Source organism: Schistocerca americana, chromosome 3, assembly GCF_021461395.2.
Source record: "Schistocerca americana isolate TAMUIC-IGC-003095 chromosome 3, iqSchAmer2.1, whole genome shotgun sequence".
NCBI lineage: Eukaryota > Metazoa > Arthropoda > Insecta > Orthoptera > Acrididae > Schistocerca > Schistocerca americana.
In genome coordinates this window covers 867,486,761-867,503,071 of record NC_060121.1, presented here as the reverse complement: position 1 = coordinate 867,503,071, position 16,311 = coordinate 867,486,761, and the positions used below count along the sequence as shown (strand labels likewise).

General features: G+C 41.7%; 1 non-coding gene across 1 annotated transcript; it reads right to left on the bottom strand.

Moving 5' to 3' along the window:
- Positions 1-342: 342 nt before the first annotated feature.
- Trnas-cga lies at positions 343-417 on the bottom strand. Its single transcript has one exon. It is a non-coding gene; the product is annotated as a tRNA-Ser (tRNA).
- Positions 418-16,311: the final 15,894 nt, after the last annotated feature.

Here is a 16,311-nt window from a genome sequence, read left to right as displayed (position 1 = left end):
AATGTTTTTCCATGTTACATCAATTTATAGTTTTATGTAAAACTAGTAATTTGTGATTCCAAACTATCATTGTTTTTAACAATGGTGCATACTGATAGATATGAGCTGCAGTTTTGCTTGGAATCAATAATCACTGTAAACTATACTACTCAGTTATTTGTTCACAGTAGATTTTCTGTCACTTATTTTCACTACTTTTGACATGAAAATGTCTTTTCACACATCAGCTGAACATTCTTGAGTGACAAAAGACCATCGCTAATAACTATGAGACTGCAATGAGATTTTCACTCTGCAGTGGAGTGTGCACTGATATGAAACTTCCTAGCAGATTAAAAATGTATGCCGGGCCGAGACTCGAACTCAGGACCTTTGCCTTTCGTGGGCAAGTGCTCTACCAACTGAGCTACCCAAGCATGACTCATGCCCCATCCCTCCTACTTTACAAACTTTACAGAAGCTCTCCTGCGAGGTACTGGCAGAAGTAAAGCTGTGGGGACGGGGCGTGAGTCGTGCTTGGGTAGCTCAGTTGGTAGAGCACTTGCCCATGAAAGACAAAGGTCCCAAGTTTGGTAGTTAGGTTTAATTAGTTCTAAGTTCTAGGGGACTGATGACCTCAGAAGTTAAGTCCCATAGTGCTCAGAGCCATTTGAACCAATTTTATTATTACTATTGGATGTATTCATTAATTGAACTTTCCTAGTTTATTCACACCATTTCTTTGCCTGCCTCCTGTGAGTGGTGTCTGGAGCATTTCTCTGTAGCATCTAACAGAAATGATCCAACACAGCAGTCATGCACCATCCTGTGTACCGCTGTTTCATGAGAGAAATGTTCTGGCGGAACCATTCACCATGCTCATCACAATTTGAACCAAATGCACACATCGAGGAAGTGCATTTTCAGGGTCATGTTGCAGCCAGTGACATTATAAGCATGAATGAGTTCATCCACAAGGTCCCTGTAATTTTTGCCTCTCCTGTTTCCGAAGAGCAATGTTGTCACATTATGAAAATAATGTCATACGTGCTGCTAACCAGAAGTTACAGTGGGCTCAAAGTATATATCCTCCAACAGTTGACATATTTGTGGACTAATGAATATCCCATACATGATCTTCTCTGTGCTGAGTCATGGAAACGTCTGACACAAATACTGAAATGCTGTTTCATCTCTGTGCATAGCCTTAACAAAGCCTGTAATGAGTCCCAACTTAATGTGCACAAATGGCAGAACAATTTAACTACAGGTTCTTTGGCACTATTTCTACACCCAGAGCTGTTTTTGGAGGCCATTTTCTCTGTGGGTAGCATTTTTCTCTTATGTGACTGTCCCACTCACACAAGTTGCAACAATAATGAATGTAATCCTCTTACAAATCCAACTGCATTTTATGAGTTTGAAATCTCCATGTACCAGCCACTCATGCTTACTGTAATTAACAAAGTTTTAATAGATTTCAACATGGTATAATTTTTTTTAACTAAGGCAGCATATATGACAGGGATGAATGGCATTTCATTACTACAGTGCAGCAGTACTATGTTCAGGCTTGTTTTTGAAGCATCTATAAAGAGACTTCACCTGTCCGGTTTGTATGTAATGTTCAGGTCATCCAACAAACCATCAAAGTAATGGCACCTTCCATACTGAAATGACACTCAATTTTTTTTGGCTCTTCCAAAACACAAATACACATATTGTGTCATCAAGGAGATTCCACTGCTGCAGCCATGGGGCCAAAAGTATAGCTTTACACTTCGGTAGAACTAAATTCTTAATCACATAGCTGAGTTCACACTGTGTGATTGTGTCTGGCTCTCTAGATGACAAAGTTGGTGTAAATGTAGCGCCAGTGTCACTGGTGGACAACTACACTTTATTGGTTGTATGTGTTGGTTCAGTGTCATTGCTATCAATACTTGAGGGTGTTACATCTGGTGGAACAGGAACTAACAATTCTTTGCCATGAGCCACAGGAAAATAGCAGATATGATATCAGGGAATGGAAAATTCCTTTTCCTCTTGATATTAACTCTTTTCCTCAAGGGACATACATACAAAAATAGCAATCCAATGCATTGTTAATGGGTTCACACCTAATAGCAGGCACACCAAACTTCATGGAAGTGTTTTTACCATGCATCCAAGCATTCAGTGCAGATGAACATAAGGTATACACATGCATGGAGCCTAAAATTTACCTTGACCTCTAACTCAACACTGAAACACAAGGCATATGGTTGTTTCACTGCTTCAGTCAATTTTCACCTTCTTGAACCACAAATAACATCTGCACTTATGTAACAAAAGTTACCTGGTTTGTTACTGCAAGTGTGGGGTATTTTTGTGCAAGCATAAATGTGCACAATGACACAATTCTTCAACTGCAACACTTTACATCACATACATTCACTGCTAACTGCCATGGCACTTGTTCCAGTAACAGCAAAAGACAAGCGACAATAACAATCACATCTGTTTCCTATATTTGATAATTCTCATGCAACTTTATGGTACACACATGAGTCATGATGTAAAGCAGTGTTGCCATATGGTACTGAAGCACTCATCTCACTCGCTTATGGCAGGGTGTCCCTTGACACAATGCCTTTGCGTGTAGCTCTCATAATGTCCCATAAGTGTGACTGTGAAGCGTAAACATCTTATTTAATATAATCCTAGGAGATAATTTTAACCTTGATATTCTTGTTTATCACATCTAAATCTATAAATTACAGCTACTTTCATTTCTGTAAAAGGAAAAAGTGATAATTTTTGGACCAGTGTTAGCAGCAGCTGGTTAGCCTCCCCACATTGCAACACCAACAGCCCATTGGCACCTTTACACATCTGTGCAGTATCTAACGAGGCCTAAAGCTGTATTTCACTGAGACCTCTACACATTACAGTCGGTCTCAAAGAGGATGCGAGTGACATGTATTAGGAGTAATTTCATCATCCAGGATCAAATCAAAGTGGAAAACTTAATGAAGCAATACATTTTGTTTACATACTGAAATATTTATTTTGTTCCTTCCCCATATCATCAAAATCTGTAGCTTTACCATTTTTCAATTTCTTAATTAATTTTTAGGTTTTCAGAGTGATATCAGTAGGATAGCAGGACCAGTTAAAATCCTGACAATGTTCTTTCCCGAAGTCACTCATGTGCAATTGTGTATGATACATTCAAGGTCAAGATATAACCTGATACCTGTCACATGTTCTTCAAACATCACCCATGCCTGTAGGACAATGTTGTGACATAAAAATAATAGGACAATTAAGGTCACATATTCACTGTACCAATTCTGACTCAGGTAATGATCTAAAACAAGGGCACTCTCCCTCAATTGATCTACTTAAGAAAGGTGGGAAATCAAGTCCTCCTCCCCTTTTATTTCTGTAGATCAGCTGTGTGAGCCTTGTGATTCTTGGTCAGCTAACCACAGTGAAAGGAATGGCTACCAGGTTTCTTAAAAATAACTTTTCTTTGCGAACAACTTTTTGCAATGCATATAATTTTTATTAACAGTTTTTCAGTACAGAGAGATGCTTTAATATAAAACTTAAATTTATATATACACACAAATTATTGTTGTGGGGTTTCAATGTAAATTTTCTGAAAGAGTCTGGTAGATAGAATGACCTTGAAGTATTAATTGCTTCTTTCAATTTGACATAATTTATTGATTTTGTTTTTACTACTTGGGTAGAAGAGGAAAGCAGCACACTGATAGATAATGTTTTTATATAACAAGGTAATTTTAACCAAATAAAATATTTTCCTGTTAAGAATAGTCTTTCTAATCATGATGCACAGCTAGTTACAGTATCTGATGTAGCTCCATACTGTAATGCAAAACAGTTCTTGAAAATAATGCATTCAATTAATGATTTAACAGATGCAAATTTTAGGGAAAGCATGCAACAGTTAGACTGGGATGAGGTTACAGAAACCTGATGCTAATTTAAAATTTAACCTGTTTCATGATATGGTTGTGAGTATATTTGAAAACAGTTTCCCTCAGATAAGCCATGGCTTACTAAAGGAGTAAAAAAAATTGTAAACAGGAAAGGGAACTTTATCTTATAGCTAGAAGGAATAATTATTCAGAAAGACTCAAACATTTTAAAAACTACTGCACTGTATTAAGAAAAGTTATTAAAAAGACCAGAAGTATGTGCATTATGTCTGAGATTAGCTTGTTTGATAGTAAAATTAAAACAGTTTGAAATATTCTTAAAAGGAGAACAGGGCAACAAGAGCATTGGAAGACTGTATTTCGATCAAACTCAATGAAAAGTTTGTTAATAAATGTCGGAAGAAGAAAATATTTTAATTATCTTTTTTAAGTGCTGTAGAGAAAATAGAATCCAGCTGTTCATAAGAAATTGCTAGGCTGTATTGGAAGAGGCAATACCTATACAATTTGATAAAACTGAAATTCAACCTACCTATCCTAGTGAAATTACAACAGTAATAGAGTCACTCAAAAGTAAATGCTCACATGGAGTTAGTGGCATTTCTAATAGAGTACTTAAAGCTTGTTCCCAACAGATAATTAGGATTCTCAGCTACAGTAGCTAACTGAAACAGGGCACTTTTCTGGATAGACTGAAATATGCCACTGTTAAACCATTGCATAAAAAGGACAGGTCTCATGCTAACAGTTACCACCCAATCTCACTTCTCACAGCTTTATCGAAAATTCTTTAAAATAATGTATTCAAGACTAGCTTCACATATTTGTGAAAATGAAGTACTAACAAATAATGTCAGTTTAGTCTCACAAAGGCTCTTTACAGAAAATGCTATATATGCTTTCACTGATCAAATATTAAATGCTCTGAATCCAAATGGGATTTTTTTGTGGTTTCTCAAAGGTTTTTCACTGTGTGTGTCATGAGATTCTTCTAGATAAGTTCAAGTACTGTGGTATGAGTGGGACAGTGCACAAATGGTTAAATTCATATTTAACTGGAAGAATCTAGAAGGTTGAAATTAACAGTACAGTTACTCTACAAAAATCAGCAGCATTCTCTAACTAGGGAGGTATGAACAATTGTTCTTAATATACAGTGAAGAGGCAAAGAAACTGGTACGTCTGCCTAATATCGTGTAGGGCCCCCATGAGCATGCAGAAGCGCCCCACCATGATGTGGTATGGACTCGACTAATGTCTGAAGTAGTGCTGGAGAAAATTGACACCATGAATACTGCAGGGCTGTCCATAAATTCCTAAGTGTATGAGGGGGTGGAGATCTCTTCTGAGCAGCATGTTGCAAGGCATCTCAGATATGCTCAATAATGTTGATGTTGGGCGATTCTGGTGGCCAGCAGAAGTGTTTAAACTCAGAAGAGTGTTCCTGGACATGTGGGGTGTAGCATTGTCCTCCTGGAATTGCCCAAGTCTGCCGGAATGCACAATAGACATAAATGGATGCAGGTGATCAGAGAGGATGCTTTGTACATGTCACCTGCCAGAGCTGTATCTAGAAGTATCAGGGGTCCCATATCACTCCAACTACATATGCCCCACGCCATTACAGATCCTCCACCAGCTTTAACAGTCCCCTGCCAATATGTAGGGTCCATGGATTCATGAGGTTGTGTACATGCCCGTACACATCCACCCCCTCAATACAATTTGAAATAAGACTCGTCTGATCAGGCAACATGTTTCCAGTCATCAACAGCTCAGTGTCGGTGTTGATGGGCCCAGGTGAGGTGTAAAGCTTTGGGTTGTGCAGTCATCAATGGTACACAAATGGGCCTTTGGCTCCGAAAGCTCATATCGATGATGTTCCATTTAATGGTTCACATGCAGATATTTATTGATCACCCAGCATTGAAATCTGCAGCAATTGATGGAAGGGTAGCACACCTGTGATGTCAAATGATTCTCTTCAGTCATCATTGTTACTGTTCTTCCAGGATTTTTTTCCAGCCACAATGATGATTATAGAGCAGGGTGAAGGTCTGTTGTGTTTTCTGATGAAACCTGGTTCTGTCTCGGTGTCAGTGATATCCTTGTGTTGTTTAGAAGGGGGCCAGCTAAGGGCCTGCAACCAACCTGTCTGCATGCGAGACACTGAATCTACACCTGAAGCTATGGTCTGGGCTATGATTTTGCATGGCAACAGGTGCACTCTATTAGTTATCCTATGCATCCTGACTGCAAATTTGTACGTCAGTCTGGTGGTTCAACCAGTTATGCTGCCATTCATGAATAGCATACTAAGCTGTGTTTTACAACAGGATAATGCTCGTACACATACCATTGTTGTAACCCAATATGATCCACAGTGTCCTGACATGTTGCCTTGTTATGCTAAATCACTAGATTAATTGCTGCACCATATGAGGATGTTCATCATCAGGACACAAACACTACTTACTATCAGTGATCGTTAGCCACCATGAGGCTGCACGATGAACACCCTCAGCCCTTCTCTGGGTGGCATCAGCATCTACACAGTATGAGTGCATCCTCAATCTGAGCCCTACAAACTCCACACTCTGCGAGTCATTTGCCTCATGTTTCAGCATTCTGATAACTCTCTTCTTCTGAGGTATTATTCTGTAAGGATTATCAGTCGCAAATCCAGATGTGTCGAACTCCTCAGCATTGCACCTAAATTCTTCATATGGACCATAGTCTGTTAGCCAGTAGATCAAACTGTCTGTAAGTTGACACTAGCGAAGACTACAAAGAAGCCAAGGAAATGGGGTATCTTGTAAAACAAAAAGAAAACTGTATCTGTCAATCCGAAACAGTTCCGATGTTGATGCTATAGCACAAAACAAGAAATACTGCAAAATATTGAAGACTGTAATACGGACATCAAAGCAAATATATTATAAGGAAAAGATAGTCATATCAGATAACAAAATAAAGACAATATGGGATATAGTGAAGGAGGAGACTGGTAGAACCAGACATGAAGAGGGACAAATAGCATTAAGAGTAAATGATACATTGATGACAGACATGTATAGTGTTGCAGAACTTTCAAAAAACTTATAACTGTTACTGACAATATGGGGTTATCAGGGTGTGTAGATACTGCTATGGAATACCTCAGACCAGACATTTCAAGTAACTTCCATAATATGAATCTGACCCTCACTACCCCAGCAGAAATTATATCTGTCATAAAATCTTTAAAATCAAAAAAATCTAGTGGGTATGATGAAACATCAACAAAGTTAATTAAAGAAAGTGATTCTGATTTAAGTAACATATTAAGCTATCTGTGTAACCAGTCATTTATCAGTGGAATAGTTCCTGAATGGTGGAAATACGCTGAAGTTCAGCCACTTTTTAAGAAGGGAGATAAAGAAATAGCATCAAATTTCCATCCAATTTCGCTTTTGCCAGAATTCTCAAAAATTTTAGGAAAAGTAATGTACAATCGGCTTTATAACCATCTTATCTCAAATAACATACTGTCAAAGTCACAGTTCGGATTTCTAAAGGGTTCTGATATTGAGAAGGCTATCTACACTTACTGTGAAAATGTGCTTAATTCGTTAGATAAAAAATTGCAGGTAGCTGGTATTTTTGTGATCTGTCAAAGGCATTTGAGTGTGTAAATCACAATATCCTTGTAAGTGAATTAGAATATTACAGTGTAACAGGAAATGCTGCAAAATGGTTCAAATCTTATATCTCTGGCAGGAAACAAAGGGAGTTATTAGGAAAGAGACATGTATCAAGCTATCAAGCATCATACAACAGGGATCTAATTACATGTGGGGTCCCACAAGGTTCCATTTTAGGGCCCTTACTTTTTCTTTTGTATACCAATGACCTTCTATCAGTAACATTACCAGAAGCCAAGTTCATTTAGTTTGCCGATGCTAGAAACATTGCAATAAATAGCAAATCGAGTGTAGTCTTAGAAAGGTTAGGTACTAAAATGTTTATCGACATTAATCACTGGTTTCTAGTTAATTATTTGTCACTAAACTTTGAAAAACCACACTACATGCAGTTCAGAACTTGTAAGGGGTGTCCTGCGAGTATATGCCTAACATACGATGACAAGCAGATAGAAGAAGTTGGACAGTGTTAAATTCTTGGGATTATAGCTTGATAATAAATTCAACTGGGAGGAGCACACCACAGAACTGCTGAAGCGGCTTAACAAATTTCTATTTGCAATGCGAATTGTGTCAGACATAGGGGATATAAAAATGAAAAAGCTGGCATACTATGCTTACTTTCATTCCATAATGTCATATGGGACTATTTTTTGGGGCAGTTCATCAAGCAGGGCTAAAGTTTTCTGGGCACAAAAACGTGCAGTAAGAGTTATATGTGGTGTGAATTCAAGAATGTCCTGCAGAAGCCTGTTTAGGGAACTAGGGATACTAACTACTACTTCCCAATATATTTATTCCTTACTGAAATTTGTCATTAAAAATGTATCACTTTTTCAAATCAACAGCTCAATACATGGAATCAGTACTAGAAATAAGAATAATCTTCTCAAGGATTTAAAGTCACTTAGTCTTGTACAAAAAGGTGTGCATTATTCAGGAACACACATTTTCAATAACTTGCCAGCAGCCATAAAAACCTTAACAACCAATGAAATTCAGTTTAAAAGAAGCCTGAAGGATTTATTGGTGGCCAACTCCTACTCCATTGATGAATTTCTCAGTAGAACCAACTGATATATATATGTTCAGTATAACTTCTACACAATTTCAGTGCAGTAATGTGTTCATTGTAAATAAGTGTGTGTGTGTGTGTGTGTGTGTGTGTGTGTGTGTGTGTGTGTGTGTATGTGTGTGTGTGTGTGTGTGTGTGTGTATGTGTGTATGTGTGTGTGTGTGTGTGTGTGTGTGTGGTAATGTGTTCATTGTAAATAAGTATTTAGTAGTTGTATTACAAGTGTATTACCTTATAAATAAATAAAAAACTTTTTTTTATTTTAAATTCAGTGCGTTAGTATTTGTAAAATGATTCTTTCATACTGCGTTCATTAAAAAATGACGACCATGCCACTTGGGACCTGTAGAATGGTACATTAGCTTATTTGTTCGAGTTGTAAATATTGTCATGTATTGTAGTTTTTCTGACGTGTTCTACATCCTGGAGGACCTCCTCACTGTGAATCAATTGGAATGAAAGTAAATCTAACTTAATCTAATCTAATCTGGTTTCACAGACATGTAATAGAATCGGAACAGGTGACGTTTGGAGAGGTCAAGAACACACACAGTGGTACAGACAGTCTTCATGAACTCTACCGAAACCTTAGCCATCTCCACAGTGATTAGACCTTCACTGAAGATTGCGACCCACTTAAAATTTTGCCTGGGAAAGTAATCTCGTGCACCATAATGCCCATACCACCGGTAAACTAAATCAATATCGCGACAGTTTCTAACATTCTCTATGCTTTTGCCGAAAGCTGAATTATATATTTCTAAAGCCTTTTTCGAAATAACATGTCATGAGAGTCCCCTGATCAGTGTTTAAATCAATATATTCCTTCAACCAGGGACGCTGTTAGAAGGAAATGCTGTGGGTGATTCTAAGAAGTTGCATTCCTAATATGAGACACTGGTGAAATCTTAGGTAGTGCAGAATGTATCGGTCGTTCTGAAAGTAATGCCTCCTATTTTTATTCACGGAAACCACAGGAGATACATAAATCACAACAGCACAGCTAAACAGAGCAATATTTCAGCTGCAGACTGTCACTTTTGCACACAGTCACCAACTTTCGTTATGCACTTTTGGCAACAATGAACCAATGTCTGCATGCCGCATTTGTAAAAATTGGAACCAGCTGAGGCTAACCATTTCCTTACAGCTCTGAGAAGAGCATCTGAGCCTTGAAAATGTTGTTCAGGTAGTCCATCTTTCAGAAGTCCAAAGGGATGGAAGTCTCAATGTGCTAAATCAGGACTGTACAGTGGATGTGGTAAGACAGTCCAGTCGAATTTTGCAATGAGTTGCATGGTCGCAAAACAGGTGTGAGGCTTGGCGTTATCATGTTGCAGGTGAAAGTTGGCCTTCTTCTCTGGTTTTACCCTGGAAATTCGGGCTTTCAGCTTAGTCAGTGTTGTCTTGTAGCGTGCTGAATTGACAGTTGCTCCAGTCTCCAGGACATTCAAAAGAACCATATCCTGGATATTCCAGAAGACTGTGCACATCACTTTGCCTGTGGACAGCTGTGTCTTAAGTTTCTCCTTTGACAGAGAATTCGCATGTCGCCATTCCTTGGACTGTCTTTTGGATTCCGGCTCGTAGTGGTGACACTATGTCTCATCTCCGGTGATGGTGCCATTCAGAAAATTGTCACCTTCAGCTTCATATTGGTCCAGAATTGCCCGACAAATTTCCATTTGATGAGTTTTTTGTTCTTCTATAACCATCTGCAGGACCCATCTCCCACAGACTTTGCGAGAACCAAGATGTTACAACATTGTTTCCAAGGCATTACAGCCGACATTCAGCTTTGCACACAAGTCTGTGGGCGTTATCCTCCGATCAGCAAGGATGAGTTGATCAAGACGCTCTTCATTGCGAGGGATGACAGCGGTGCAGGGACGACGGGGCTGTGGCTTGTCATACACACTCTTTTTACTACCTTGAAAGTGCCGTATCCAACGCCTCACACTGCTTGACCTGTAGTATCGTCTCCATCCACCTTTAGCAAGCGTCGATGGATTTCAATTGGAGCAGTTTCTTCAGCAGTGAGGAATTCAGTCACACATCGCTCTTTTACACGCGCGTCCATATCAGACTCCAGTTTGGAACACTCATCTGCTAGCGTCAACCATCGCAGAACAACGGAACTACCTGCAAATGAAAGAGGAAGGTTCAACCATTAGCACTACACCAACGACATCGGGCGCGGACATCCAAAGTCATCACAAAAAATAGGAGGCATTACTTTCGGAATGACCCTTGTATGATCCATGTGGTGGAGTGTATAGATAGCTTAACTGCACAGGTATAGGAGACTGTCTGGTATACTTTGGTGCATATGTCCAACAATTAATCCGAATGGACGTGCTACACAGTCTTCTATCTATCAGTCTACGCTTGCATATAGCAGTGACATCTTAGTCGAGAAATTCGTATAATCTGCGAAAGTTGTGCAAGTAAATATACTTTGGAAACGTGTAGCATAAGGCTTGAATGTACTAACACAAATTCAACTGAGAAGCTCAAAATTGGCCATCCGGAAAAGAACACTGTGGAAGTATGAAAGAGACGAAGAAACGGTCGGCCCCGCCCAGTCGTTAAGTGTGACAGGTTTGTTAAATAGAAGTCCGTCCTCGATACTGATTGACTGGAAGACTTATATGTTAAATCATTTCATGGAAGTGGCGAAGTCGAGAAACCTCGGGGGGGGGGGGGGGGGGGGAGGGTAAGATATCTGAGGGTGAGGTGATGTTTTCATAGAAGTTAGCTAGACCCTCCAAGATACTGCTTCTACAAAAAGCGTGTTAGTTCCTCCTGATCTGGCATACGCCGATTATCGTGCAGAAATGTGCGTAACATAAATAAAAGACATGAGGGGTTTTTAATTGTAATTAAACCCTTTATTCCTTGATAAATATGTGATAACATCGATGGGGCGGGAGAGTTTTGCTACTGGGCCGTGTGAAACGATAGTCAGCTGTTGTGAGTATGGACGTACCATAATTTTTCTGATACTATACACCTGTTGTTGTTGTTGTTGTGGTCTTCAGTCCTGAGACTGGTTTGATGCAGCTCTCCATGCTACTCTATCCTGTGCAAGCTTCTTCATCTCAAAGTACCTACTGCAACCTACATCCTGCTCAATCTTTTTAGTGTATTCATCTCTTGGTCTCCCTCTACGATTTTTACCCTCCACACTGCCCTCCAAAACTAAATTGGTGATCCCTTGATGCCTCAACACATGTCCTACCAATCGATCCCTACTTCTAGTTAACTTGTGCCACAGACTTCTCTTCTCCCCAATCCTATTCAATACTTCCTCATTAGTTATGTGATCTACCCATCTAATCTTCAGCATTCTTCTGTAGCACCACATTTCAAAAGCTTCTGTTCTCTTCTTGTCCAAACTATTTATCGTCCATGTTTCACTTCCATACATGGCTACACTCCATACAAATACTTTCAGAAACGACTTCCTGACACTTAAATCTATACTCGATGTTAACAAATTTCTCTTCTTCAGAAACGCTTTCCTTGCCATTGCCAGGCTACATTTTATATCCTCTCTACTTCGACCATCTTCAGTTATTTTGCTCCCCAATTAGCAAGATTCCTTTACTACTTTAAGTGTCTCATTTCCTAATCTAATTCCCTCAGCATCGCCCGATTTAATTCGACTACATTCCATTATCCTCGTTAAATGGTAATTGGAAATCTTATGCTGTTGGAGTGTAACGTTACTGTGGTTAGTGTTCCGCCAGCTGGAGTGGCCGTGCGGTTCTAGGCGCTACAGTCTGGAACCGAGCGACCGCTACGGTCGCAGGTTCGAATCCTGCCTCGGGCATGGATGTGTGTGATTTCCTTAGGTTAGTTAGGTTTAATTAGTTCTAAGTTATAGGCGGACGTGGGTGGAACTATGTCTGGTCGTAAGGGACACAGTTGTGTTTTTTAATAGGTCACTTATAAAGGGAAGCTGATATTAAATACAACTGCTTCAATGAATTTTCTATCGCAGAACAGCGAACCCAAGTGGAGGCTTCTATAGTGGGTAGCAGGAGACGCAGGACGTGCAGGAGCCCATTTTAGAAAAAAGGAAATAAAACTCCACGTGTGTCTCTTCTTTGTTCTGTAGAGTGAGCCGCTGCAGCATCTTAATCGAGGTTCTTGGGCACCTGGGTGTTTGAGAAGTGTTTGCATTGCTGCATTTCCTTCTGACATTGTTGCTGGGTTGAGAAATTCAGTGGTAGTGTGGTCGATTTTGGTGTATTTGCTGCTGCTTTTATATCTACATTTACTGCATGTAGCAGCGGTCTGTTTGGAATCATTGATTGCTGAAGTGCGGTTTTTTTAATTAATATATATAGATGGAGCAGTCGGAGTATATTTGATAGATAGAGTGGGATAGTTAGAGATATGCATACATTTATATATAGTTATATTAGGTGTGAGCTATTGGGATGAAACTTAAGAGCTAGTGATGATGATGACGCTTTTCCTAACGACAATTTTGCGCTGTGGAAGGCTGGTGGACACGGACAGCCTGGTGTTGATGGGGATGAGTTATCGATATGTTGATGGTGCATCATGACTTACATACCATGGTGCTGTGGGAGTGTTCTTAATTCTAGTGATGATGGGGATGAGTGATGCCCTTTACAATTTTGCTTCTGAGACAGACGTGTGGGCGTTCGACCGTCCGGTTTGTGGGGCCTGGATTTTATTATTTGCATGTGCGTTCTTATTTACTAAGTTGGTATGGGTGCGTCCTTAAATCTAGGGATGTGATTTTTTTTGGGGGGGGGGGGGGGGGTGAGGTTGCTTAGATGTAGTCTGTGGGGCCTGGGTCTTATCGCTAGTGGAGGGAACTGGGTTGGTGGCTTGTTACACTGGGGGTGAGCAGCTATGTTGATCGGCTGCATGGTAGCTAATCCTAAGGGAGGGGTGTTGTTGGTATCTGACGTGATTCCGGGGCTTATGAGTTAGTGGAGGAATTTGTGGTGTGATCAGATGCGTTTGTGGGTGGGCAGCCGGTTGGCTGGCTGCTTAGTATTTAATTCTAAGGGGGGTTGGTTGTTTGGACAGGGTTGAGCTAATTAATTCTGGGTTATCTGTATTACCACATTTATACACTCATTCATACGGTGACTTGATGCCTCGTTTTTCATTCACGCAGGAGGTCCGGCCATCTGGTCGTGGCCAGTTGGTTGACCCGCTGTCCTAAATGCTGGATGAGCGGGTTTGGCGAGTCCCTCGTTTTCTCGTAGAATATGGTTGCAGTCTGCCGAATCCTGGTGGTGAGTAGCTGCACGTCTGCCATCCGGTGTACCTCTGCTGTGGAAAATCGGTTTGGGAGGTGCAGCACTCTCTTCAGGGTGCGGCTCTGCACAGTCTGTAGTTTTTTGAGGTGTGTGGGAGCAGCGTTACCCCACACAACCGCGGCATACTCCAGTATAGGCCGCACCTGTGCGAGGTAGATGATGACTCCCAGTCGTGGCGGTAGCGTCGAGGTCTCGTTCAATATTGGGTAGAGGGCTTGTAGTCGTCCATAGGCTTTTTTCCGAGTGTCCACTATGTGCGGTTTCCAAGTGAGGTACCGATCCAACGTTACCCCCAGATATTTCGCCGTCCTGGACCATGGTACTGGTGTGCCCCTTACTTGTACTTGTTGGTAATTTCTGGGGATATGCCTGCGGCATATTGTGATGGCCTGTGTTTTTGCCGCATTGAACGAGAGGCGCCATTTTGTGGCCCATGACGTCAGTTCGTCACAGGCATTCTGTAGTCTTCTTTGTAGGTGTCCTGCGTTGGTGCTGCGTGAGTACAGGGCATTGTCGTCTGCATACAAGGCTAGGTGGACTCGGTCTATCGTTGGGGTGTCGGCTGTGTATACTTTGTATAGCAGAGGCCCCAGGACGCTGCCCTTCGGTACTCCAGCGTTGATGGGTCGTACGGTGGAGGTCCCCTCCTGCGCCCTTACGTGGAAGGTTCTTCCCTCGATGTAGCTCTTCAGCAGTGTGACGTGTGACACGGGCACCCCCTGCGTGAGCAGCTTGTACAAGAGGCCCTCGTGCCACACTGTGTCGAAGGCTGCCACGACATCGAGGAATATCGCTGCGAAGTATTCACGTCTCTCCCTGGCATCGAGGGCTTCCTTGACAAGTCGTAATAATTGTTGGGTGGTGGAGTGACCGCTTCTAAACCCGAACTGGACGTCTGGCAGGATTCTCTCATCCTGTACATGTTTTAGCAGTTTTTAGCATATATTCTTTCGAATATTTTGGACACTGCGGGCAACAGGCTGATTGGCCTGTAGCTTTCTGGCTGCTTGTTGTCTTTCCCTGGTTTTGGGATCACTATGATCTCAGCGTGCTTCCAGGCCTTCGGGTAGCTGCCTGTGTTTATTATGTTGTTGAAGGCTGCTGTCAGTAGTGGAATGGCTGTTGGTGGCATTTGCTTGATTAGCATATATGTGAGTAGGTCGGGTCCACTTGCTTTCTTTGTGTTGATCCAGCGTATTTGTGCTGCGACTTCCTCTTCCGATATGCCCTATATGTGGTCTAGTTCATCTCGGTGGGCTAGGAAGGCCGGCAGTCGTTGGGCTACTGTATCTATGTGTGCCTGGTCGACTGGTTGGTCGATGTGCCGGAATTTGCTTGTGAACACGTCTGCTAGTGCGTTCGCCTTAAGAGTCCGGTTCGCAGATTGTATCGTTCCTGACTGTGAGGGGTGGTATGCGGCTCGTGTGGTTTAGGATGTGTTTCACTGTCTTCCAGGCTGACTGGTCCTGGAGGTTTAGCGTTGCTACTTTGTCTGTCCACTCTTTGTTTCTGTGGTGTTGTACTGCTGCCTTGATTTCTCTTTGGAGTCTATTCACTTCCCGCTTGGTGGCGGGGAGTCTTGTTGCATGCCATTCCCTGTTCAGCCTGTTTTTCCTTGTGATTAGTAGAAGCACTTCCTGTGGTAACTGCCTGTGGTTGTCTCTTGGTCGCTGCTGTCTTTGTGGGACTGCTGCTGCTGCTGCTTCTAGTGCGTGCGTCATGATGTGCATTAGTGTGGCCTCCGTTCCTGTCGTTTCTGGGTCTGGGACCGTACTTAGAGTCTCTTCCAGGGTCTCTCGGTATGTTTGCCAGTTAATCCCGCTGATGTTTACACCCCTGTGCTGCTTTTCTGTTCCGTGCAGGTCAATGTCAAACACGACGGGAACATGGTCGGAGGACAATGCGCAGAGTGGAGTGGCTGATGCGTCTAACTGTAGACCCTTCACTACAGCGAAGTCTATGACATCTGGTTGCCCTCTGCTTCTTGGGTAGATAGTGGGCTCAAAGGGGGCGATCACGTTGGCGTTGTTTCGGATCACAGTTCTGTGCAGTCTTCTTCCACTCACGTTTGTTAAGCGACTGTTCCAGCTGACGTGCTTCGCGTTAAAATCTCCCGCGAGGAACACATTCCCCGGGATCATGAGGAGCTCGTCGAAGTCCTGCGGGTCAAGGTTTCCTGCGGGTGGTCTGTATAGCGATATAAAGTTTATTGTCCCTCGAGTTGTCTTGACAGCTACTCCGGTGGCTTCTGTTGTTGTCAGTTGCAGAAGGTTGATGGGGTGTTGTTGTAGTGATCTTCTCGCGTACACTGCGGT